General features: G+C 37.6%; 1 protein-coding gene and 1 pseudogene across 5 annotated transcripts in view; one reads left to right on the forward strand and one right to left on the reverse strand.

The window, feature by feature from the left end:
* Nucleotides 1-25,895, forward strand: part of Rbms3 (RNA binding motif single stranded interacting protein 3) — a 765,138-nt gene that overhangs the window by 122,535 nt on the left and 616,708 nt on the right. The window lies entirely within an intron of this gene.
* LOC150050016 (G2/mitotic-specific cyclin-B1 pseudogene) lies at nucleotides 12,493-14,148 on the reverse strand (annotated as a pseudogene).

A 25,895-nucleotide genomic window follows, 5' to 3' on the forward strand; every position in this document is an offset into this window, starting at 1 on the left:
ATGGAATTCTATGCTGCTGTCAGAAAGAATGACATCGCCCCATTTGTTAGGAAATGGAAAGACTTAGAAAAAAATCATATTAAGTGAAGTAAGCCAGACTCAAAGGAACTTAGGCTCAATGGTTTCCCTCATTCGTCATAATCAGTAGAAACCTTGGGCTCTACTAGCAGAGATCTGCAATAGAGAAAAATCCTGATACATAAGGCCATATAGTATGAAGCTAATTGAAAGGACCTCCAGGATATTGAAACAAAAGCCATATAACGAATGATTGTCCTTAATGTACTATGTTGTCTCTCATCTCCTTTGCTGTCCCTTGGTTATCTCATATTGATATAGTATCTCACTTTGTTATCTGATATATTGAATTTATTTGTATTTGGTTATTTGAAATTTGATAGGGAAGGGGGGAAAACAAAGACGGGTGAGGGAAATGGGTACCAAGACATGTGAAAGGGTATCAATGTATGTGAATTAATGCACCTTCTATCTGGCAAATATCATGTAACCCTTGTACTAATTACAATAAAAAATTTTAAAAAAAGTAAAAAAGGAAAGTTAGATTTTAACTAGCTGAATTGCATTTTGTCTTTTTAAATAGTTATTATAAAGGTGATACACAGAAGAATTAGTTATATAAGTCAGGTAATGAGTACTTTTCCTTTCTCCCAGTTTTTCCCTCTCAACCCCACCTACAAGTTGAACAGTTCCTTTTCAACCCCGTGTCAACTAAGTACCACTGCTGCTTTTGCTCAGTTTTGTCCCTCTATTTCTGCGCAGAAAGTTAGGTCTTAAGGGAAAGGTGAAATGGAAGATCAGGTGCTACCATGAGCCAGACATTTGAAAGTTTCCAAGCCCTCTCAGAGAATTCAAGAAAACATGCTAGGATGTGTTGTCTGCAATTGCTAGCGATGCTATCCTTCAGACTTTACTCATCCTGTTTTTATGACAGTTCCATTTCAGGATAGTACATTTGACAATTCTTCACTTTTAAGTTTCCAAAAAAAAGAAACCGTGTGTGTGTGTGTGTGTGTGTGTGTGTGTGTGTGTGTGTGTGCGCGCGCACACGTGTGTGCATGCATGCAAGTGAATGTGCCCATCCTAGGACTTGAACTCAGGGCCTTGGCGCTATCCCTGAGATTTTTCTTTTTGGCTAGGCTAGTGCTTTAGCACATCTGTTACATTTCCACTTCCAGTACTGTCTTATTCTTAGCTTGAGATAAGAATGTCTCAGAATTGTCTGCTTGGGCTGTCTTCAAACCTTGATCCTCAGATCTCACCCTCCTGAATAGCCAGAATTATGGGCATGAGCCCTATGCTTCTTCTTTCTTATAATACTTCTAAACGCATAAATATTCTGCTCTTTATAATTGATCTGCTGGAAAACTGGGTTTATTATTTCTGTAGTGAATATAACTGATTTTTAAGAATTTATTGCAAGTGCCATTTGCCATATATATAGTTATGGTGTGTTCTGCTTAGGTAAAAATGACAGGAAAGAGGTGAATGAGTCTTTCCCTCTGTTCTACCCTCTCCCTCTCTCTCTCTCTCTCTCTCTCTCTCTCTCTCTCTCTCTCTCTCTCTCTCTCTCTCTCTCTCTCTCTCACACACACACACACACACACACATACACACACACAGACACTCACACACATGCAAATATTATTTACCTCACTCTGCAAATGTATGGCTTCTCTTCACTAATTTCATTTGTCATATTCAGTAGGAAAAAATTCCATCATTTCACCTACATTAGCAGTTATCTCAAGATATGCTAATAGACCAGTTAATGGACAGGGAAAATATTAATTTTTTTTTTGCCAGTCCTGGGCTTGAGCTCAGGGCCTGAGCACTGTCCTTGGACTTTCTCAAGGCTAGAGCTCTACCACTTGAGCCTCAGCACCACTTCCGGCTTTTTTCTATGTATGTGGTACCAAGGGATCGAACCCGGGTCTTCATGCATGCTAGGCAAGCACTTTAACCACTAGGCCAAACTCCCGGTCCCAATATTAATTATTTTTAACTTTACTATTTGTTACTCTTGGGAAAGTTGAGGACAGTATACAATTTTGAATCTTCCATACCATCTTCATAGGTGGATTAGAAAGCTAGGTTTGTGGCCTATGCCAGGAATCCCAACTACTCATTTGACTAAGATCTGAGCATCAGGGTTTAAAAGCAGCCTCCACAGACAAATTCAGGAGACATTTATATACAATTGATCCATGAATAGTAGGAAGTAGAAGAGTGGTGTAAAGGGTAAAGCACCACCTTACAGCAAGAAGCCTAGTTAAGAGCATGAGTTCAAGCTACAGTAATGACACAAAGAAGGAAATAAAGAAAATTAAGGAAGAAGTGAAAGAAGAGAGGGAGGGAAGGTGGATGAAAGCCAGACTCAAAGGAACTTAGGCTCAATGGTTTCCCTCATTTGTCATAATCAGTAGACATCTTGGGCTCTCCTAGCAGAGATTTGCAATAGAGCAAAACCTTGATACAAAAGGCCATATAGTAGGATGGTAAATGAAAGGATCTCTAGGATATAGAAACATAAGCCATATAATGAATGATTGTTGTTCTTAAGGTACTATGTTATCTCTCATCTCTTTTGATGTCCCTTGGTTATCTCATATTGTTACAGTATCTCACTTTGTTACCTGATATACCTGATATATTTGTATTTGGTTATTTGAAATTGGATAGGGAACGAGGGAAAACAAAATGAGGGGTGGGGGGGAGGGAAATGGGGACCAAGACATGTGAAAAGGTATCAATGTGTGGGAATTAATGCACCATCTATCTGGCAAATATCATGTAACCCTTCTATTAATTACAATAAAAATATATGAAAAAAAGAAAATGAAAAAGAAAGATATATAGTCGATGAGAGATTAAAAGTAGGACTTGAATGCTGGCCGAGGTGGCTCATGCCTGTAATCCTAGCTCCTCAAGAGGCTGAGCCAGGCCAGGCACTGTGAGACACTTATCTCCTATTAACCACTAGAAAACCAGAAGTGGTGTTGTGGCTCTGGGGGTCGGGTGGTAGCCTTGAGCAGAAGATCTCAGGGACAGCAACCAGTCCGAGAGTTCAAGCCCCACAACCGAGACACAGACACAGACACAGACTCAGACACACACACACACACACACACACACACACACACACACACACACACAAAAGTAGGACTTGAGTATCCTCACAAATCTTCCAAACAGTCCTAGACATATTTTTACTATTGCATATCCTAATTGGCATATTATTTTAAATGAGTATAATTTCAGATTGCATGTCAAAGATATGCAAATAAACATCCAATTAATTGACAAACTTTCAAGTTATGCTGTCTGTCAGTATAATGTTAGCCTTGAGTCACAGTTGTTGGCCCAGTTCTGAAGGAGATGTGCACTGAGCATTGTGATCTGTTCTTGAAGTGTTAAACAGTTGTGGCTCACAGCTATGCTGTCTCCAAATTCATTCTGCTGAGGCTGACCTTAGGATAATGCAAAAAAGCAATTAGTTTTAAACAGTAGGAAAGCCATCAATGTGAAAGAAACAAATTACACGGTGGGGTGATGTTTGTAGTGATTTTTTAAAGAAGATTATTAAAATTGAAATCTGTACTAAAAGCTGTGATGGTAATTTTTTTTAAGCTGACAGAGAGCGATACCTTCATTTTGAATCACTATCATTCCTTAAATGATAATCCCAGTCCTTTCTTTTATCTTCATGAAAGATGGTCTGGCTCATAAATCTACACATAACTCCCAAGTGAATAATCAAGCTAAATATTCCTTGTTAGGTGACTTACTCATTCCCATACTTTTGCTTTGTCATACATTATTTCAGCAAATATTAGTAATGTTCATACAGAATCCAAACCCATTTTTCACATCCAAACTCTTGAGTGCTTTTTAACTGTGCTACAATATAAATTACACCTGAGCACTGATGGTTTAGGCTTGTAATCCTAGGTTCTCAGGAGACTAAGATCTGAGGATTGCGATTCAAAGCCAGCCTTGACATGAGAATGGTATCTCCCATTAGCTACCTGAAAGAGTTAGAGTATAGGTGTGGCTCACATGGGAGAAGGCCAGCTTTCAGCAAAAAAGCTTGGGGACAGTATCAGTTTGTAAGATATAGATAGACAGATAGATAGAGATATTGATATTTAAATATAAAGATATAAATAGGGGTACAGATATCTAGATATCATTGTATATCTAGATATGTAAAGATATATAACTTATAACTATTACTACTTAAATTAATTGATTTTTTCTGAATTGCTTCCATATACAGTACAAAGTTTTGAATTAAATACAAGACTGAGCATTAGCTAAATCTTTCCAGAGTTTGGCAAACAGGGAGAATACTCATGTTTATTGCGTTTTGTATTGTTTTGTTTTGCTTTTGTTTCTGTTGGATGTGGGGCCTGAACTCAGTGCCTAGGCACTCTACTTGAGCTCTTTTGCTAAAGACTAACTCTCTACCACTTTGAGCCACAGCTCTACTTCCAGTTTTTTGGGGCTAATTGGAAATAAATTCATAAACTTTCTTGATGAGGTTAGCTTCAAACCACAATCCTCAGACCTCAGCGTCCTGAGTAGCTAGGATTACAGGCATGAGCTACTGTCTTATTTCTATATAAATATAACTATCTAGAGATCTATATGTATCTAGATATAAACATCTATAGATACATAGATATTGATATTGATATATATCTATATAGAGAGAGAAGGAGATAGATATATAGGTATAGATATAGATGGGTACATAGATATATCACAAACTGACAGTTTTACAGTTTATGAAGTTTTGTATTAAAATACATTTACTTTTTTCATATATTTTATTGTAATTAATAGAAGGGTTACATTATATTCATCAGATAGAAGGTACATTACTTCACAAATATTATACCCTTTCTCATGTCCTGTTTCTCATTTCCCTTCCCCTCCCCCCTCACAACTTGATTTCCCCCTTCCCTCTCCTATTTCAAACAACCAATTAAGTATATATAAGATATATCAGATAACAAGGTGAAATATTGTAACAATATGAGATAACCAAGGGACAGTAAAAGAGATGAGAGATAACATAGTACATCAAGGACAACAATCACTCATTATATGGCTTTTGTTTCTATATCCTGGAGGTCCTTACATTTAGCATCATACTATATGGCCTTATGTAACTAGATTTTGTTCTATTGTGAATCTCTGCTAGGAGAGCCCAAGGTTTCTACTGATTATGACAAATGAGGGAGACTATTGGGCCTATGTTCCTTTGAGTCTGGCTTACTTCACTTAATATGACTTTTTCTAAGTCTTTCCATTTCCTTACAAATGGGGAGATGTCCTTCTTTCTGACAGCAGCATAGTATTCCATTGTGTATAACTACCACATCTTGTTGATCCAGTCATCAACTGAGAGACATCTAGGTTGGTTCCATATCATTGCTATGGTAAATAGTGCTGCAATGAACATCGTTGTGCTAGTGGATTTAGTATGTCCTTGTTTCTGGATGATTGGGTAAATGCCAAGTAGTGGAATTGCTGGGTCATAGGGGAGCTCTATGTTTAGTCTTTTGAGGAACTGCCATACTGCTTTCCATAGTGGTTCAACAAGTTTGCACTCCCACCAACAGTGTAGTAGTTATCCCTCCTGGCCACATCCCCTCCAGCATCTGTTGTTATTAGATTTTTCTCAACAAAATACTGGTCAACCGTCTTGAACAACTCATCAAAAAAATCATACACTATGATCAAACAGGATTCATCACAGGGAGGCAAAGCTGGTTCAACATAAGCAAATTAATTAATATAATTCAACACATCAACAGGAGTAAGGACAAAAATCACATGATTGTCTCAATAGATTCAGAAAAGGTATTTGACAAGAACCAACACCCCTTTATGTTAAAAGCTCTGGAGAAACTAGGAATCCATGGAACATTTCTCAGTATAATAAAGACTGTGTATGAAAAACCCACAGCTAGCGTTGCACTTAATGGCAAAAGCTAAAGCCATTCCCTCTAAAATCAGGAACAAGACAAGGATGCCCACTCTCTCCACTCCTCTTTAACATAGTATTAGAATTCTTTGCCAGAGCAATAAGGCAAGAAGTAAGCTTAAAGGGGAAAGAGGAAGTAAAACTTTCTCTCTTTGCAGATGACATGATTCTGTACTTAAAGAACCCTGTAGACACTACTCCCAAGCAACTTGAGCTGATTCAAGGTAGCAGGGTAGCAGGGTATAAAATTAACCCTCAAAAATCAACTGCCTTCCTATACGCCAACAGTGAGAGGATGAGGCAATAATCAGGCAAGCACCTCCTTTTGCAATAGCCTCAAAGAAAATAAAGTACTTAGGAATTATCTTAACTAAGAATGTAAAGGACCTTTTTGATGAAAACTTTAAAACCCTAAAAAGGGAAATTAAAGCAGAACTGTGGAAATGAAAAAAACCTCCCATGCTCCTGGATTGGAAGAATCAACATTGTGAAAATGGTAATCTTGCCAAGGGCTATCTACGAATTCGATGCAATACTCCTCATTATCCAATGTCATTCTTTAAAGAAATAGAAAAGGCAATTAAAAATTTCATGTGGAACAATAAAAGACCCCAAATAAGATTTTTGTTATATTTTACATTTTTGTTTTCATGTTACTAGTAAAACAAAAGGTAAAATTGTCAACTTTTTTTTGCCAGTCCTGGGCCTTGAACTCAGGGTCTGAGCACTGTCCTTGGGCTTTCTCGAGGCTAGTGCTGTATTACTTGGTCCACAGCACCATTTCCAGCCTTCTGTATATGTGGTACCAAGGAATTGAACTTGGGTCTTTATGCATGCTAGGCAAGCACTCTACCACTAGGCCAAACTCTAGGCCCCCAAAATCAGATTTCTTGTCTGTGTTAGTCACTTGCACATATTCAGGTTTGAATTTTTGAATTTCAGAAAAAAATTTTCTTAGTTTACAAGTTTGCTCATGGTTAATACTGCTATTTATGATACCTTTCCTTTGATTCTCCATCTTCAGGTCAAACTTAAAAATCAGATGTTTTTTCTCTGTGTTTCAGTCACTTGCATTTCTCACAGGCACAGAGATTTTTAAAACAGAGAAACAGTATTTTACAAGGTCACATGTTGACCTTGGCATTCAGTGTCAGTCACCATTTTGTACTCTGCCACTCTTTGCTGGACAGGTGGGACAACTATGCCCATAAATTCACCTGTCACAATTTGGTAGGGCATCTGTAGTCAAGGAATCTGTGTATGGACAGATGTAATATCATTATAATTTAGTATAAAGATACAAAGTCAAAGCTTCTCTAATATAAATAGCACAAGCTACCTGTCATGATATGATTGAATTATGTAAATTCAAAGAATCTTACCATAAGAAGATGCCTGTGGGCAGCCAACCTTTTACCAGGCATTTAGCTCCCTCTCTGTTTTCCTCATTGAAATGCATCATCAAGTTTGTTCTGGTGGCTGAATAGACTCTAGTTTCAGTAGGAAATTTTAGCGCAGTCTCCTTTACAATGATACAAATCCTGGTCCCTAGAGCTTAACTGAATAAGTCAATATCAAGAAAGTATGCCTTTAGAATTTTTCTGTGTCAATGTTCTAACCATTTACACATTATTAATGAAAAGAAAATACAACTGTCATACTTAGTTCAGCTGGCTAGAATTGGTTCAGAAAGAAGAAGATCCTGTGTATATTTCCATGATGGCTCAGAACAGTGAGATGAAGTGATGTACAATCTGGAGACAGCCCGAGGGATCTCAGGCTGCCTCTGTGTCCTTCATCTCCGTGATTCTGTTTTCATTTCCAGAAATGTTCAAAACAGTGCAGGACACGTGTAGCACTTAGAAGTGATGCTTACGGAGGACAAAAAAACCTTTGCGGGTCAAGAAAAGCACTTAACCTAATTCTCCATGCTTAATTGGTACAGAATGAACAATTGGTGACTGCACTTAATTACCTGGAGACTTTAAGTGACTTAGATGTGTATAAGCACACAGACGTATAACTCTCTGATAACATCATAGTACAAGACATCTTAACATATTTTTTTTTGCCAGTCCTGGGCTTGAGCTCAGGGCCTGAGCACTGTCCTTGGACTTTCTCAAGGCTAGAGCTCTACCACTTGAGCCTCAGCACCACTTCTGGCTTTTTTCTATATATGTGGTACTGAGGAATTGAACCCGGGTCTTCGTGCATGCTAGGCAAGCACTTTAGCACTAGGCCAAACTCCCAGCCCCTGAGGTTTTTGTTTGTTTGTTTGTTCATTTTTTGTTTTTTTTTTTTTGCCAGTCCTGGGCCATGAACTCAGGGCCTGAGCACTGTCCTTAGACTTTCTCAAGGCCAGAACTCTACCACTTGAGCCTCAGCACCACTTCTGGCTTTTTTCTATGTATGTGGTACCAAGGAATTGAACCCGGGGCCTCATGCGTGCTAGGCAAGCACTCTACCACTAGGCTAAACTCCAGGCCTCATCTTAACATATTTTATTCCTAAAGTAGGAATGAGGTTACAACAGCAGATTCCAGTTCTTTTGCAAACCATCCTTTCTACTCTATTGCATAACCACAACACTAAACAATTGTTATTTCCTCAGAATATACAATACAGAGTTAAAGACTCTACCTCAATATTCTAGTCTATGATAAGGCTGAGGTAGAAACCTGTTTCATAAAGAATGCTTTGTTAGCTGATAGATTTATACTGATCTGAGCCAAATTGAAGCCCCTGTCTTTTAAGGATGCAGGTTACGAATTGGTTTGTTGCTGCAGTCAGGTCATCAGAAACCTGTATTTGGATTCTAATGTGAATGTTTGAGATTCTCAGAACTGGGAGAGACATTTGAGACTATCAAGCACAATTTGCTCATTTAGCCATTAGCAGATTAAGTATTGCACAGCAAGTTAGCAAATCCATGGGTATCTGAGAATAAATTTGCATGTCTAAGTGACCATTTCCATGATCATTTGCCCACTTCCAAATCACAAATAGCAATAAATAACACAATTATTAAGAACAATAATAACTTCTTTTTTTCTAATGAGTCTTTGCATTGATTTAGTGGTTCTATGCTGCACTCTACCTAGGATGATTTAAACAGATCCAGGCAAAAGGAGTTCGCTTTGGGCAGTGCGGTGCTAAATTGTTCCATTTTTATCTGTTCAATCTCCTTTTTCCCCATCGGATGTTGTCACTGTGAATTGTTTCTCTGGCAGGACATTCTGGATCCAAAATGCCACATTGTTAGCTCTGCCATTTTCACCATGAGTTCCACTTGTCACCAAAGTTCACCTAGAAACATCAACATCAAGAAATTATTCTTGGTGATTAGTCCCATGCTTTTTCCAGAATAAAAGTGTTCCAAAAGGGTTCATCTCTATAGAAAAATTCCCATAGTGCAAAATGCCGGTTCAGTCTCTGTTCACATCCGGCTTTTGCCTATCTTCTGAACCTAGCTAATCACTGGCCAACAATTATTGTAATAGAGTTTACATTAGAGAAAACATAATTCATTAGACCAGGATGTCTGACTACCAAAGTGACTGAAAACCAAAGAATATCCTTCAAAAGCATATATACATGACTTATAACTGAATGGTACTTCAATTAATTGATTTCTTTGAACTGCTTCTGTGTTCAGTACAAAATTTTGAGTAGAACAAAAGACTGAGCGTCAGCTGAATCTTTACAAAACTTGGCAAACAGGGAGAATGCTCACATTCATTGGTTTTTATTTTGTTTTGTTTTGGTTTTTATGTTGGTTGTGGGGTCTGGGCCTGGGCACTGTCCTTGTGCTCTTTTGCTAAAGGCTAGCACTCTACCACTTGAGCCACAGCTCCACTTCCAGTTTTCTGGTGGTTAATTGGACAGAAAAGTCATGCGCTTTCCTGACCAGGCTGGTTTGAACCATGATCCTTAGATCTCAGCTTCTTAAGTAGCTAGGATTGCAGGCATGAGCCACAGGCTCATTTCTGCCATTTTTTTTATTTCATATAGTGAGGCTGACCTTGAGCCAGTCTACTCTTAACAATTCAACAACCAAATGTTTGAACCCAGACCAGAAAAGAGCCAATATTTCCAGTGTACATGTATGAAAAAATAGTATAAAAATACTCTTTGGGAAATGATTCACTAAGAAACACAGGACATCAGTATTATTTCTACATTATAATAAAAATTATTCTAATGGCATATTACACTAAATTGTTTTACCATAAGCATTAAAAGAAAAGCAACCACCAGAGAACTGGAAGTGGCCCTGTGGCTCCAGGGGCAGGGCGGTAGCCTTGAGCTGAAGAGCTCAGGGACAATGCCCAGGTCCAGAGTTCAAGTCCCACAACTGACAAAAAAAAAAAGAATCGCAAGAAAAGCAAAGCCTGTATTGTCAATGATGTGCCAGCCTGCTAAATGAGCAATATCCATCAGTGCATACAAACAAATGCAGCCAAGACCCATCACAAAGATAATCCCCTTCAAGTCCTTGACATGCACCTGTGTTACTAACTGCCAGAATGCAAATAGCTTGCAAGCTCTATTAGGCCATTAGGCTGGCTTAAAAGGGAAAGTTCATCTGTTGGCTTTCTGATATATTCCCTCTTGGATTTTCTTGTAGGAATATGTTCACATGAGCATATACACAGACATACATATACATATAAATACATATAGGTATATATGCACATTTATTTTTACATGTATATGATTATATATACACATATTTGCATATATTCATACAATACACATATTAAATATATTCATACAATATACATATTAAATATATATCCATACATGGGCTGGGAGTTTGGCCTAGTGGTTAAAGTGCTTGCCTAGCATGCATGAAGACCTGGGTTCGATTCCTCGGTACCACATACTTAGAAAAAAGCCAGAAATGGGGCTGAGGCTCAAGTGGTAGACCTCTAGCCTTGAGAAAGTCCAAGGACAGTGCTCAGGCCCTGAGCTCAAGCCCAGGACTGGCAAAAAAAATATATATATATATATATCCATACATATTATATATATTAGGTAGCTGAACAAATGAGTTGCCATTTAACAGAGTAGTTTATTAACTGCTTGATCAGTGTCACCCCTTTTGTCATTCCATTTTTTTCTTATTTTTAAGACCAACCGTTTATTTAACTTGGGTTAACATAGATTATACAAGTGGGAGTATAAATTAAAACAACAAGTGAGTAGTTGTTGCTAGTTATATTCACAAAGATTTAAGACAGACTACTTTAAGATTTAACAAAGATGCAGAGAAAAACACTTGTGTATACTGCTGACAACACTGAGAAAGTCATCTGACTCTGCCTGAACACATACACTTTGGGAAATCTATCACTTTAAGAAAACGCTGTATAAGCCGGCATAAGCCAGGTGGTGGCTCACAACTGTAATCATAGCTACTCAGGAGTCTGAGATCTGAGAATCAAGGTTCAAAGCCAGCCTGGCACAAAAAAAAACCAGCAACTCGGATCTCCAATTTATCTCTAGAAAATGGGAAGTGGAGCTTGGCCCAGGGGTTGGGCAGTAGCCTTCAGCTGAAGAGCTTAGCGACCATGCCCAGGCCAAGTTCAAGCCTCATGCCCACCAAAAAAAAATGGTATAATCTTTAATCAGAATTATATGGGCAATGGACAAATGTAATCTCAATGTCAACAGGGCAATAACTGTGTACATCATGTACAGTATATCCATAGTATATGATACATAAATATAGAAAGGCCTACACGTTGGAAAGAATATTGCTGTGTACCAAATGGACCCATTAAACTCTCCCAGGCAACTTACATATATTGATGTTTAGAAAGGAGAGGCGAACTAGATGCATCTTAATCTGTCAATATCCTTTAAGGTGATAGAATTCAGAAAAGTTGGGCAAATTAACTTTTTATTATTAACATCCTATTTCAGTTTCCTAACCAATAAACAAAAACACATAAAATGAAAACTGGATTTTTATTAAAGTAAAAAAATGTTAAGTTGGTAACTCAACAAAGTGCTGAAAACAGAAGCAGAGCAGCAAGCACCTGAAGAAACACAAGCGAACTAGAGATGAAGTAGCAAGCTTTGTCTGAAAAACAGAATTAGGTAAGAAAGTCTCCAAAATGACTTTGCTCATATGCAGTCATTTTTATATATCTTTACCATATTAAAAAATCTAGGTACATTAAAAATAGCCATGTATATAAACATGTAAGTGCCAATTATATACATTAGTTGGAGTCCCTGGTAATCCAAAAGTAGCATAAAAAACAAAAAGGTTTTCTAAAAAAAATATCCTTTTACTATGACTTAAAGGTTACCCCAGAATAGAAAGTAACCACATTCAAATGAGTTAGGCTATTAAAAGTAAAAATGACCACCAGGTTAATTAAAAATCCAGCCAATATAGTATAATATGTACAAACAGGACATGGGTACCAATTTTATTTGCATCTATTATTATAGTACTCCAGCTCAAGTTATACTGTTGTCACAGCCTTGGCTAAGTCTTGAACTAGTGCAGAATTCAGCTGTGGTAGAATGATGATGTTAGCATGCCTAGATGTAGCATACTTATTGTTGATAATCATGTGCTTTGTAAGCCCCTGATTCACCAGGACTACGTTCTTAGCCAGGTGCTGCATCACAAGAAGAAGAGAATCCTAAGTGTATGTATGACAAGTAACGCTGTAGAGTTGGGGTCCAGTCACCATTATCTAGACTTTTCAGGGCTAAGCAAAAAGCTCCTGTTGTAATTTGAGAAGGAGGAAAGTGCCACCATTTCATAGTCCAACATAGACAGTTCTATCAGGCATTTAGCTAATGTATGCTGTTCAACATCAACCTCTCCCATTTTAGGGGTAGAGGGAAGCCCAGACTAAAGTTCAAAGCTCTTAGCATCTTCATTTCCATCTGTCTGATTTGGTGCTTAGGGAAAGTATTGTTAGTTACAAAAGTAAAATCACCAATTTCTGGAGGATACATTTCTTCATATTTGCTTGCAATAAACGTGGCAGTGACATCAACCGCCTGCAGCATTTTCTTGGGCACACAATTATTCTGCATAAATCTATCAATAATGGAAACAGTCATGTATATGGTCTCTTGCAGCCACTGGAATTCCACTTGAACCTGCACTTGCCAGTCAATAAGGATGGCTCTCATATTTCCAGTGACTTCTTGACCCAGCAGGTGTTTTGGTCTGACAGACTGTTCTTCCTCAAGTTGTCTTAGATAAGCATAAATATCTTTTACATAGTGACTGCAAAGATTTGGATCCGCTCCATCTTCTGCATCCACATCATTCACTGCAAGTATTACATCAGAGGAAGTCTGACATAAATATTCTTCTGCAAGGGCACATCCAGATGTTTGGATGCTTGGAGAGGAAGTATCAACCAAAACAGGTTCAGGTGAAAGTTTTTCTTAACAGGCTCAGGCTCAGGTTCAGGCTCTTATCTGAGGCTCTTGTTCCATCTCTGGTACACTCACAGGAGCCTATGCCAGAGGTTTTGGCAGTTTTTTAGCAACAGCTTTTCCAGTAGCTGAAGATTTTACTTCCTAAGAGGTACTCTGGCCTGTAGCTGTTCACTGTTTTTATTACCAATATCTCCAAGAACAGTTCTTGGTCTCAGCCCAGGTTTAGAAGCTGCTGCAGTGGGCACAGGCACACAATTTGTGCCTGCTATGGTGACCTTGACCTTATTTTCAACATTAATTTTCGTGTTTCTGGTGACCTGGAGCGTCAATTTTCCTCTTCACTCAGTGGGCAGAAGCAGAAGCCGGGGGCTCACAGACCAACAGCCATTCTTTCTCAGTGCACCCACCCCTTTTGTCATTCTCATCCACCCCCTCCCACCCTCCCCTTTCCTCACTTTTCTTAATTTTTAGGTTATGGGGTTTTTTTTTGCCATTTAACAAGACAATTGATGTATACATGTATCTGATCTGTGACATCCCTTCCACATCTTCCACCCCCTTCCATCCACCTCTTCCCTTGTATTTCTCAATTCCTTGGCATATACCTTGTATTCTTGCCCTTGCTCTATCTTATTTTCCCATTTATTCTCCTACCGTTCTCCTGTTGACCCCACTCTCCATACACACTTTGCAAGTTCCCATTTCCTAGTACTCATTTTCTTAGGTTTGGAAGAGCAGCCATAGAAAGAGAAATGCCTGGGAAGAAATATCCAGGTACTGGGTCAACCACCATGCCAGGAAATATGGCCTTGAGATAGAATTCGCACCATTGCTGGTATCATTCATCTTGGGAAATTTTCATTTTTTAATGTGGTATTTGAAGTCTTCTTCCCCTGGTTCCAAAGGATGATTTCAAGATGACAGTTTAAGTTGATGGTATTTAAATATTTTTTCAATGAAATAGTAATTTTCTTTTGTTAACACAGGGGCTTAAAATCATTCTTTCATGATTTCACTTGATTTATTCACCCTAGGCTGGTATTCTACCAGTTGAGCAACACATCCATGTCTGGCATTTCCCTGGTTAAATAAAGTCTCAATGATTTTTTATGCAGGCTAACTTTGATCCAGGATCCTTAGATCAGATTTTCGTGAATATCTAGGATGAAAGACATAAATCACCTATGCTCAGCAAAAAAGTAGTATTATTTTTAAGTGCAAGAAGATAGGCTAGAATGTGCTCTATATTTGAAAATTCATGGTGTCCTTTTGGCTTTTTAGTATTGGAGGAACTTGGTGATGATAGAAAACAGAAATTTTCAAGTTCTCTGCTGCTTGTCAGACATTGCTGATAGTATTTGTAGGTTGTAGGAAAGATACTATGGGATACTTTTGTAGTCATACATACAAGATCAGTGTCTGAATATAGCTTCATGACTTTCTCCTCTTACTTCTCCGTGTGTGTGTGTGTGTGTGTGTGTGTGTGTGTGTGTGTGTGTGTGTTGTGGACACTGGAATTTGATGTTGTTTCTTAGCTTTTTCACTTGAGGCGAGAGCTCTATCCCCAGAGTCACATTCCTAATTCACTGTTTGTTGGTGGTGATAATTAATTGTGGATAAGCATCTTGATGACTTGTCTATCCAGATTGGCTTTGAACTATGATCCTCAGATCTCAGCTTTTTATGTAAACTTCAGCCTCTTTCTTGCCTATCTTTTGCTGGCTTGTAGAGAAAAGATTGAAGTGGCAACCACAAATGAGACTAGCAGCCCTATTTTTGATAACTGGTACATGCACATTGTAAAAAGATTCTTTCATCCCTCTTTTACAGGAGGATCTGCCCATGTTTTGTTCTAAACGAAGGAGCCATAGCATAAATGCATAGGTCACTTCACCCCTTGGAAAAAGAAAACAGTAGGATTCAAAAAACAGTTCCTCAAAACATAAAATCAATAGTTATCTAGAACCAGAAAGAGAGAATATTTCCTTTTTGAAAACTTCTCAGGTCTGTGACAATGTCCAACAGTGTGAGAAAGATCTGAGACTGGACAGGGTTGATGCTATTGACCATTTTAGTAGCTAAATGATTCATAATTTTATCCAATTAGTAACTGTTTTCCATTTCTCATGAAATGGTCCAAAAATATACAGTCATAATTGACAGGATTTCCAAACTAGTTGTTATTTACTAAAAGTGTTGATTTAAAAAATTGAGCAGAGGGACTTGTGGGGGGATGTTAATGTCTGTCCAGTGGTGCTTGGATGAGCAAGATAATTATACCCTAGTCCACTGCAGATGCTCTGGTGTTAGCTTTGGCAGTTTCCCCATTCTGTGAGCAAATAATTTTCTGTACTAAAGTTAGTATTTATTTGCTACAAATGAAGCTCTTTTCCAGCAATGGATGGATCATTTCCTTTATTAGAAAGAGGAACTGAACTGACAGGAGTTTTTATTGTCTGAAACACATCTGCAAATCTGATGCGATAGAGAGGAGATTCACATGATTACTCTGCCCATTAAAGAGGGTATAGTGATTTTTAAAAGCTAATTATTAAAATAACTGGCATACCATATGCTTATAATCATTTTGAGTGATTTAAATCAGGATTTTAAAATGTCTTTTTAAAAGTTTTCAGCCTGTATTGATATTCCTTTTTGTGTGTGTGTGTGTGGGTGATGGGCTCCCTGAGCTCTTCAGCTCAAGGATACCACTCTACTCCTGGGCCTGGGCACTGTCCTTGAGCTCGTCAGCTCAAGGCTAATGCCCTACCCTTGAGCCAATCCCCACTTCCAGTTTTCTAGAGGTTAATTGGAGATAAGAATCTTAGGTCCTTTTGTGCCCAGGCTGGCTTTGAACCTTGATCCTTAGATCTCAGCTTCCTGAGTAGCTAGTATTACAGATACGAGCCACTGTACTTGGCCTGGCCTCATGTTCTTACTTGGGTTTTTTTCACTCAAGCCTGGCCATACTTCCACTTCTGTCTTTGGTGATTAATTTGAGATGAGTCTCTCAGACTTTTCTGCCTGGGGTGACTTCAAACCTCAGTCCTCAGATCTTAGCCTCTCAAATAACTAGGATTACAGATATGCCCTATAGTGCCCAGCAAAAATTAAGACAATGGGCCTGGAGTTTGGCCTAGTGGTAGAGTGCTTGCTTAGCACGCACAAAAACCTGGGTTTGATTCCTCTGTACCACATACATAGAAAAAAGGCAGAAGTGGTTCTGAGGCTCAAGTGGTAGAGCTCTAGCCTTGAGAAAGCCCAAGGACAGTGCTCAGGCCCTGAGCTCAAGCCCAGGACTGGCAAAAAAATAATTAAGACAATGTTGATCATCTGATCCATTTTTAATTTTAATGGGCAATTAGTCAGTACATAGTAAAAGAGACCTTAACTTATAAGCATTGTAAATATCTTAAAATTTTTCTCTACCTTTACATTTCTGACAAATCACTTTACAGCTATGTAATATCTACATAGAGTTTACATTGTATAAATTTTATCAGACATGTATGTGAGAGTACTGGTTTGAAATAGATGAATTTTTCTTTCTGGCCAATAATGAGCAAATTTATTTGCATAATCCATGAAGTTTAAGTACCATGATTGTGTATATGAGCAATAGAGAAACAAATGTTTTGGCAGAGAGCTAAAGAAGAAGGGAGGAGTCCTATTTTTATAGTTCCTCTGTTCTCTTCAGACCATTGCCTCCAGCAACACAGCAACAGGCAAACAAAACTATTTCTCAAGTCTCCATATTTTTCCAACCACATAATGCAACATACGTGTACTTAATAAAACAGGAATGTAACTTGGGTTTAGTTTGCAGTCCTAGTCCTGAATCTCTCAAGAATAATCATTGTTGACTAAATTGTTATAAGATTCAACTTTTCACAAAGAATTAAGTACCAATTGTATGAATGGATTTTATATTAACTAAGATTCAGATGTTTACATTGTTTTTAATCTATATCCTCAACTCTCCAGCATGCTGGGTGAAAAATATCCACTAAAGGATAAAACATTGTACAAATTATATATCACCACTATCAGAGGCAGAAGCAAAACGTCCCTTGTGGCCTGTGCAGGGAGAAGATAAATCTCCCTGTGATAAAGTTTTCTAAAAGAGGTCAACTTTGAATCCAGCTTTTAGGATGAAGAAGTTTGTCTAGTAGGGATACCGGAAGATAATATCCCACACAAGGTGACAAAGAACTAGATCAGATTTCTCATTTGCAGATGAGCTTTATCAGTGCATACACAAGAACCACTTCTAGGTTAGATGGTATTGAAAATAGTAGATGACCTTATCTGAATCTGGTCTTATCTGAGCATGGCTTCTCTTCCCTTATTGAAGAAAGAGTTGCAGTTGAAGAATTAGAACAAATTCTATATAGTTCTGACTAGGAAACCTGACTGGTATGAGTAGTTGATAGTAATCAAGATTTTATTACCCAGATATTCATAAATAAATTTAATATTTCATAGTCACATTGGTATCAATAAACCATAGTGTCAGAAGTTGTCCTGCTGATAATGGAATCCTAGGATTCCAGATAACCCCAAGGTTAGAGATCATGGAGAACTTTTTTTCCATAGTACCTATTAGAATTTAGAGATAATTTTTTTCTTGGCTCCTTAAGGCTGGATTTCTATTTCTGTCTATATGTGGAAAGAAGCAACTGAGTAAGGACCACTTCTAGAGATCAATCACTGCTTCCAGTGTATCATATGAAATTAGAAATAGCTAAGGTGATGCTGTGAGACGATGTGAACTTCCTTCTCACTGTAAAGATCACTACCTGAATTCACTTGTCTATCATTTAATCTTTCATGTACAAGTCATTATTGGCTCCTGTCCTCTATGCCACTATGCACATGCATACTTCTATTTTCCTTTCCCATTTGGAAATGTATTTATGTGCATTCAAACACAACTCAGACAATTATCTCTTCCTTTTAGAAGAATCTTTGAAATGCTTTAGGATTAAGCAATCTTAACAGGTTATGGGCCTACCTCTACATATTTGTCTTGCACTTGCTCCTATCCAACAATAAGAATTTTGCAAAAATAGAATCAAAATGAAAAAAGACACAACATTGGAATGTGATCAACTAAAACAAACTGCCTGGTTAACAAGTTAATAAAATATATGGAGAAAATATATCCTTCCCTAGGATAAGACCCCAATACTTGAACCAGTGGTTCATAACTACCTGGTTAAGAGGCTGAGATCTGAAGATCAAAGTTCAAAACCAGCCTGGGAGGAAAAGTCTCTGAGACTCTTATTTCAAATTAATCACCAAAGAGCCAGAAATAGAGCTGTGTTTTAGATGGTAGAGAGCAATTCTGAGGAAAAAAATGTTTGGTGCCACACCTACATTCTGAGTTCAAGCCTCAGTATTCACACACACACACACACACACACACACACACACACCATGCATGACCTTAGCTAATGGATCACCCACATTTTCCCTCAAACTATGCATTATTATGACTTCTTACTGCACTCTTGCATTCTCTAAAGATAAACAACAACCATGATTTTTGTAAAAAAAATACTTTATAACCCAAAACAAAGGAACATCACTCTTTACCAAATCATTTAATTACTGAGAAATGCGTTTTTGGCCTGCATCTTCTATCTTCCTGTTATTTGTCTATAGTCTCTATTATCTTATTCATTAGTTCTGACAACAGATTGTATCTTTGCCTGATATATGTGTTACATGTTTCCATCCTAAAATATTCTACTATGAGTTCTGTGCTGCATACTTGGAAGATGAGGTTAAATCAACCTTGGGAACATAGTGCTGTCATAAGTCCAAATAACTCAGGGGTGGAATGATATGGGTATAAAGAGATCAATAAGGCAAGAGAATCCGTGCTTTACAAAGTAATGCAAAATGGGAAGAAAAAACTATCAGTCAAGCACTGGGGCATAAATAAAGGAAGAGTGTGCCATGCTTGGGAAACCCTTTCACTACAGTGAGCCATTATTCTGTAGGTAGTAAATTTCTCTTATGTTCTCCCAACTCTTTTAATATAGGTCATTCTAAAAATACAGCTGTAAGAGTCATGGGCACATTGATCAGTCTGACGTTGCTCTTCCTTCCCTCCTAATAGAATAAAATGAGAGTATGGCTGATGAATGCTAAAAAGAACATTTCCCAATACTTTCAGTTGTGAGTGGTGACACTGGTTCATTCTCTCTTCGTAATGAGGATTTGTATAACTCACATCTTTGTAAATATGAATTATGCAAATACATTTCTGTTCTTTGAAATGATTTGACACAACAAGGCCCTCATAAATGCCTAGTTTTGTTGGAGCGCTAGATGTGATACAAGAAAATTGTAGAAACTAGCAATTTGGGAATTAAATCCTTTAACGAGTAATAGGTATTGAGATAGCATGCATCCGGAAGCAATGTTTTTTCTTTTCAGCCAAAAAAGCATTACATGATTTTAAATTTTCAGCAATAAATGGAATAGCTTGCAGACCCATGGAAGTAAATTTTATGGACATTCAAAAATAGAAATTTATTTTTGTGAGTTAACGGTCAAGGCAATTTTGTGTGATTGGCCCAGAACCTTTGACTGACGATCTAAGGGAGGTGATCCTCATATACTGAGGACAAAATTTCAGAACTTTTATTTTCAATGTGAAGCTAAATAAATGAAAGATCTTTTATAAAAAGGATTCATTATAATATGTTCATACATGCATATATTGTTTGATAAAATAGATCCCCCTTTTTATCCTTTCTTATTCCCTTTTTATGTATTTCCCATTCCTGGGGCTTGAACTCAGGGCCTGGGCAATGTCCTTGGGCTTTCCCAAGGCTAGCATTTTACCACTTGAGTGACAGCTCCACTTCTGGTTTATTTCTGTGTATGTAATACTAAGGAATTGTACCCAGGGTTTCCTGCATGCTAGGCAAACACTCTACTTGGACTAGGCCATGCTCCCAGCACCCCCTCTTTTGTTGAACAACTTTTTGGTCTGTTTGACAGTACTGTCTCTTGAACTCCCCAGTGTCATTTTCAAATATTTGGTGGATATTTGCATATTACAATCTCAAAGACTTTCCTGTGTGTGCTGGCTTCTAACCTCAGTCCTCAAATCTCAGACTCCTGAGTAGCAAGAAATTACAGGCATGAACCATTAATACCTTGCATTGTTTTTCATATTATTAACTTTAAGTAGTTGTACCAAGGAGCTAATATTCAAAACCCAGTTTATGAACTCAAAACATCTTGGTTAATATTATCCCTTTGAAAATTCTCATCCCTCTTTTCAAATATCTGCTTTCTTCACTTTTCATAATTGTATAAGATAAGCACTGCATTTTTTCCTTCACTTCCCCTCTTCCTTCTCTTCATTCATATATCTCCTTCCCCTTAACCCTATTCTACTCCTTTAAAATACCCCTTTTCCTGGTAATTTACTTTGTTGATTTTGTTGACCTTTTCTAAGGAATTACATGAGTTCTTCCCTGAGTCTATTATGTTTTTGTATGCAAATATAAAGTAATTTAATATTTTAGGAGATTAAAATTTAAGACTCAGTAGAGGTTGTTATTACAGTCCTTAGAATGTGAGAACAGGAAAAATAGATTAGAGATGATTATTTTAATCTGTATGTGCAGTGGAGAACTCCTAGACCAGAGCAGAAAGAGTAGACTGAATTTTTAAAAAGTGGAGGCAAGTTGGGTACCAGTGGCTCAAGCCTGTAATCTTAGCCACTCAAGAGGCTAAGATCTGAGGATCTCAGTTCAAAGCCAGCCCAGGTGCAAATCGTCAGTGAGACTTTATCTCCAATTAATCACCAGAAAACCAGAAGTGGCACTGTGACTCAAGTGATGGAGAACTAGCCTTTACCCTTGAACTGAAGAGCACAATGACTGTGCACAGGCGCAGAGTTCAAGCCCCAGAGCTTTCCATTTCCTTATAAACAAGGCAATGTCATTCTTTATGATGGAAGCATAAAATTCCATTGTGTGTATATACTACATTTTCTTCCTGCATTCATCTCCTGAGAGGTATCTGTGTTGGTTGCATATCTTTGCTATGGTAAATAAAACAGCAATGAACATAGTTGTTCTGGTAGCTTTAGTGTGGCCCAGGAATAACAAAAACAAGTGGCTCATGGTAAAGGAAACAGACATGCGGTTAGAACTGGACAGAAATACCCCTTTCTCTTATAATTAATAGAAATAGAAGCACTGAACACACTTTGCTATAAGGAGGATTTACCTTTCCATTGCTTTTTTTCTCTGTGTTTTTTTTTTTTAATTTGCATTGAGAATTCTTATGTGAACCATTCCTTCCTACACTTGCTATTTTTTTTCCTGAGGATTTCAAGGATCAGTTATCAGTGATTGTACTTTATCTTTTAAAATATTTTTTCACGGCAACATTTTTCATCATGACTTCACACTGTGGCACCCCATCAGTTCTAATTATATGTTCTATTTTACATGTGCTGTGGTATGGATCAAATTTTTATAGGTTAGCTGAGAATTAGAACTTATTGGTCTTTGATGTATTGCAATAATTTTGCTCTAACTAGATCATTTTTTTAAGTCAATGTCCAGGGCAGACATTCTTACTGGTGGCAGTTTAGGAAGCTTATCTAGAGATAAGAAACATATCTTCTATTCACAAAACTTTCAGGACAATGATATACAGCAATGCACAGTAATGCTCAATACAGAAATCTAGTCCTAAAGGCTGGAATTATCTCTGGGATGCTTCCTGCAATATACATGTTTTATAAACTAGAACCAGAAGCTTCCCTACTGTTTGTTATGGTTTTGCATCCTCTTGTGATGTTGTCTGTACGCACTTATGCAAGTGTAGGTCAGTGATGCCTACACAAGTGTATATGCAAATTAACATATAAAAATAGTTTAGTAAAATGAAGATTCAGGCTCTGGTGGCTCACACAGGTAATTCTAACTACTTAGGGAGATTAAGATCTGATGATTTGCAGCTTGAAGCCAGCCTTAGCAGGAAAGTCCGTGAGACTTTTACCTTCAATTAACCACCAAAAAGCCAGAAGTGATAGAGTACTAGGCTTGAGAAGAAGAAAAATAAAAGCTAAGGAGTAGAGTTCAAACACTAAGTTGAAGCCCCAGTATTCCCTCCCCTTCCAAACAGAAAAAAATTTTTTAAAAATTTGACATTACAAGCTTCATTAGACCCAAGTTCTTGAATTTGAGAAGTACTTGCAGCATTACCAATATACTTTGAAAGACATTGGAAGAAGACAGGTCAGTCAATGTCAGATTCTAAAGTTTGGTCATGGGTGCTATCTCAATGCTTCCTATATTTCATTGTCTCCGTGGTTATTTTGTTTAAGATATGATTGACTTCACAATGCTCATTGTCTCTCTTTAAAGAGTTGCAAAGAAAGTGGGAGGAAAAACATGGAAAAGGGAAACAATGTTGGAGAAGAAATGTACTGACTTACATGTAACTGTAACCCCTCTATATATCACCCTGACAACAATAAAAAATTTAAAAATAGTTACAGAGAGTGACTTAGGTCAACAAATAACATCTACAAACATCTTTCTCTGTAGGATGTCTCTGTAAGCTAACATAGGGAGGCTGTCTTGTTGACCATCTTTCCTCAAAAAATAGCTATCGCAGCCTCATGGTAGTTCATATAGCAACTTATATAGTAGATTGCCATTTGAGGCTCATTTGGGGTACCTAGTGAGACCCTGCCTCAAAACATACAACAGCAACAACAAAATTAGAAAAATGAAATCAGACTCTGGAGTTTTGATGATTCTCACATTTTGCCTCTACTAAGCAATAGAGACACTACTAGATCTCTTTTGTGCATTGTCCACACACTCTCCATGGTTTCTTCCCATCTAAGCAGGTGAACCAGGACAAAAATACATTGTTTTTTTGCCCTTTCATTGTTCTCATGGCTGCCTTTCCCCATGCATGCATGGGACTCTTTGGCTTGCTTTATCTTATTTCACTTGTACCTGTAGTGGGGAACAATGGAGCACCAAAACTAGGTACTTCTGGATAGAGCAGATTGTCACTGTCTGAAAAGCTTCCTCATTGGGTGGTTGAACTGTTAGATGATTCAGATAGCTATGTGCTTACATGACAAAAGGCAACAAAGCTCTGAACCAAACTAGCTTCCTTCCTTCCTTCCTCCCTCCTTCTCTTCTTCCCTCCCTCCCTGTCTTTCCCTCTATTTCTCGTTCTAAACCATTTTCTTTTTGGACTTCCACTGTGAACAGAAAAACCTGGGGGCTATGATAGAAAAAGCAAAGAACTATAGCGATAGGTTCTTACAAAAGGCTGTTAATTGTGGCACACCAAGTTCTACTTACTGCTCTCCAAAGCAAAGAGGAACTAACAATAGCAAACTGTCCTCTGAAAAGCAATTCATTGGATTGCATAAATGTAGGGGGATGCAGTAGCTCACACCTGTAATCTTAACTACCCAGGAGGCTGAGCTCTGAGGATCAAGGTTCAAAGCCAGCCTGGGCACTAATTAACCACCAGAAAACCAGAAGTGGCACTGTTGCTCAAGGGGTAAGGCAGTAGTAGCCTTGGGCTGAAGAGCTCAGGGACAGCAACCAGGCCCAGAGTTCAAGCCCCATGACAGGCAAAAAAAAATGTATATATATTTCTATTTTGCACCTGAGTGCACGCGCACGCATGTTTGTGTGTGTGTGTGTGTGTGTGTGTGTGTGTGTGTGTGTGCGTGCGTGTGTGTGCTGATACCAGAAGTAGGGTCTGTGTGCTGTCGTTTAGCTTTTTCAGTCAAGGCTGGCACTCTTCTCCTTGAGTCACAGCTCCACTTCTGACTTCTTTGTAGTTATTTGGATATAAGTGTCTCACAAATTTTCCAGGATGGCTTTGAACTATGATCCTCTAGCCTGATCCTCCTGAGTAACTAGGATTACAGCCATGAGCCACCAGCACCCTATGACTTATTTTTACACTATGCACAATTTGTTTCAGCTACCTCATGACACAGATCATATAACTTGTTAAAATTTAAGAGCAAAAATTTAACCAAAATAAACACTTTAAGCCATTGTTTACTCACAACATATTTTTGCAGGCTCACACTAAAAAAAAAACAATTATTTGGTTCTCAGTGTTAGTGCTTTTATTTTCTTCATCTGAAACTCATTTTAGTTACATGCATGGACATTTATTAGTCTGTTATTTAACCTATATGCTTTTTGCACTGGCAAATAAGCTCTGTCTTAATCTTAAAAGGTACCTTTAACTATGTGTCCCTATTACCCCAGAATTTATATATGCAAAGGATACTTGATTTGAGAAAGTTTTTATTTACTTTATAAAATCCTGAGAATCTGTTCATCAGTTTGTTTCGGGACAATTATGATCAGTGACTAGATCAGGAGTAACTGAAGCTGAGATTCAATGAAAAAGATATTTCTTGACTCATAGTGTAGAGAATTTCAGTTTGTAATGGATTAAGGGATTTTTTTTTTACTTTGTTATGATAAGGTTTTAAAACATATATGTGGAGTTCAGTCAGATCTGTTGACGGACTGAAAGAAAATGTCTGAAAATCACTAAAAAAAAGACAAGAAGTGGAAAGTAGATTCATCTTATGATTGGGGAGGTAGCTCATTCTCCATGCCTCCAGGAAAAGTCAAGTTGCATTGAAAATCAGATGTGTCTGCTAGGTGTGGTGGCTCACACCTACAATCATAGATACTCAGGAGGTTGAAATCTGAGGATCGAGTTTCAAAGCTAGCCTGAGCAGATAATGCCAGAGACTCCTATCTCTACTTAAAAGCAAAAAGCCTGATGTAGATATGTGGTTCAAGAGGTAGAATACCAATCTTGAGTATAAAAGCCAAACAAGAACGTGAAAGTTTTGTGTGCGACCCTACTGCTGGCAAAAATAAGTAAATAAATAAATTGGATTAGTTCATATGAGTCTGATAAATTCACAAAGGTACAAGTTGCACTGATCTATAATGAACTGTAAAAGGTAAATATCCTTAAAGAGGTTTGTAAATATGAGAAATAAAATTTGAATTTGTAAATATTTGATAAGTCATCTAATTATAAGAATTATAATAAATTTGATAACAATAGTCATGTTATATTCTCATAGCTATCATCTCATGGGCCAAAATGTAATAAAGGTTGAAAGTATATTTATAGAAAATTATCTGGGCAAGCACTCCTTTCAATTTTTATAATGAAGCAATTACTTTTCCTGTATTAATTGCTGGCATACTTTTGATCTGTGTTCTAGTATTGTCTTCTTGAGGAAATGATTATGCTTTATAGTCCAAATTTCTTGGATTTAGGACGCTAAATGCCTCATTTCTCCTTGCATTTAATTTTGCTGCATCAATAAAATATGAACATAATGGTTAATAAAACAACAAAACTATTTTATGTCAGGGAATATAGGTTATGGTTTATGAAT

This window comes from Megascapheus bottae, chromosome 18 (genome assembly GCF_031878675.1).
Source record: "Megascapheus bottae isolate mThoBot1 chromosome 18, mThoBot2.hap1, whole genome shotgun sequence".
NCBI lineage: Eukaryota > Metazoa > Chordata > Mammalia > Rodentia > Geomyidae > Megascapheus > Megascapheus bottae.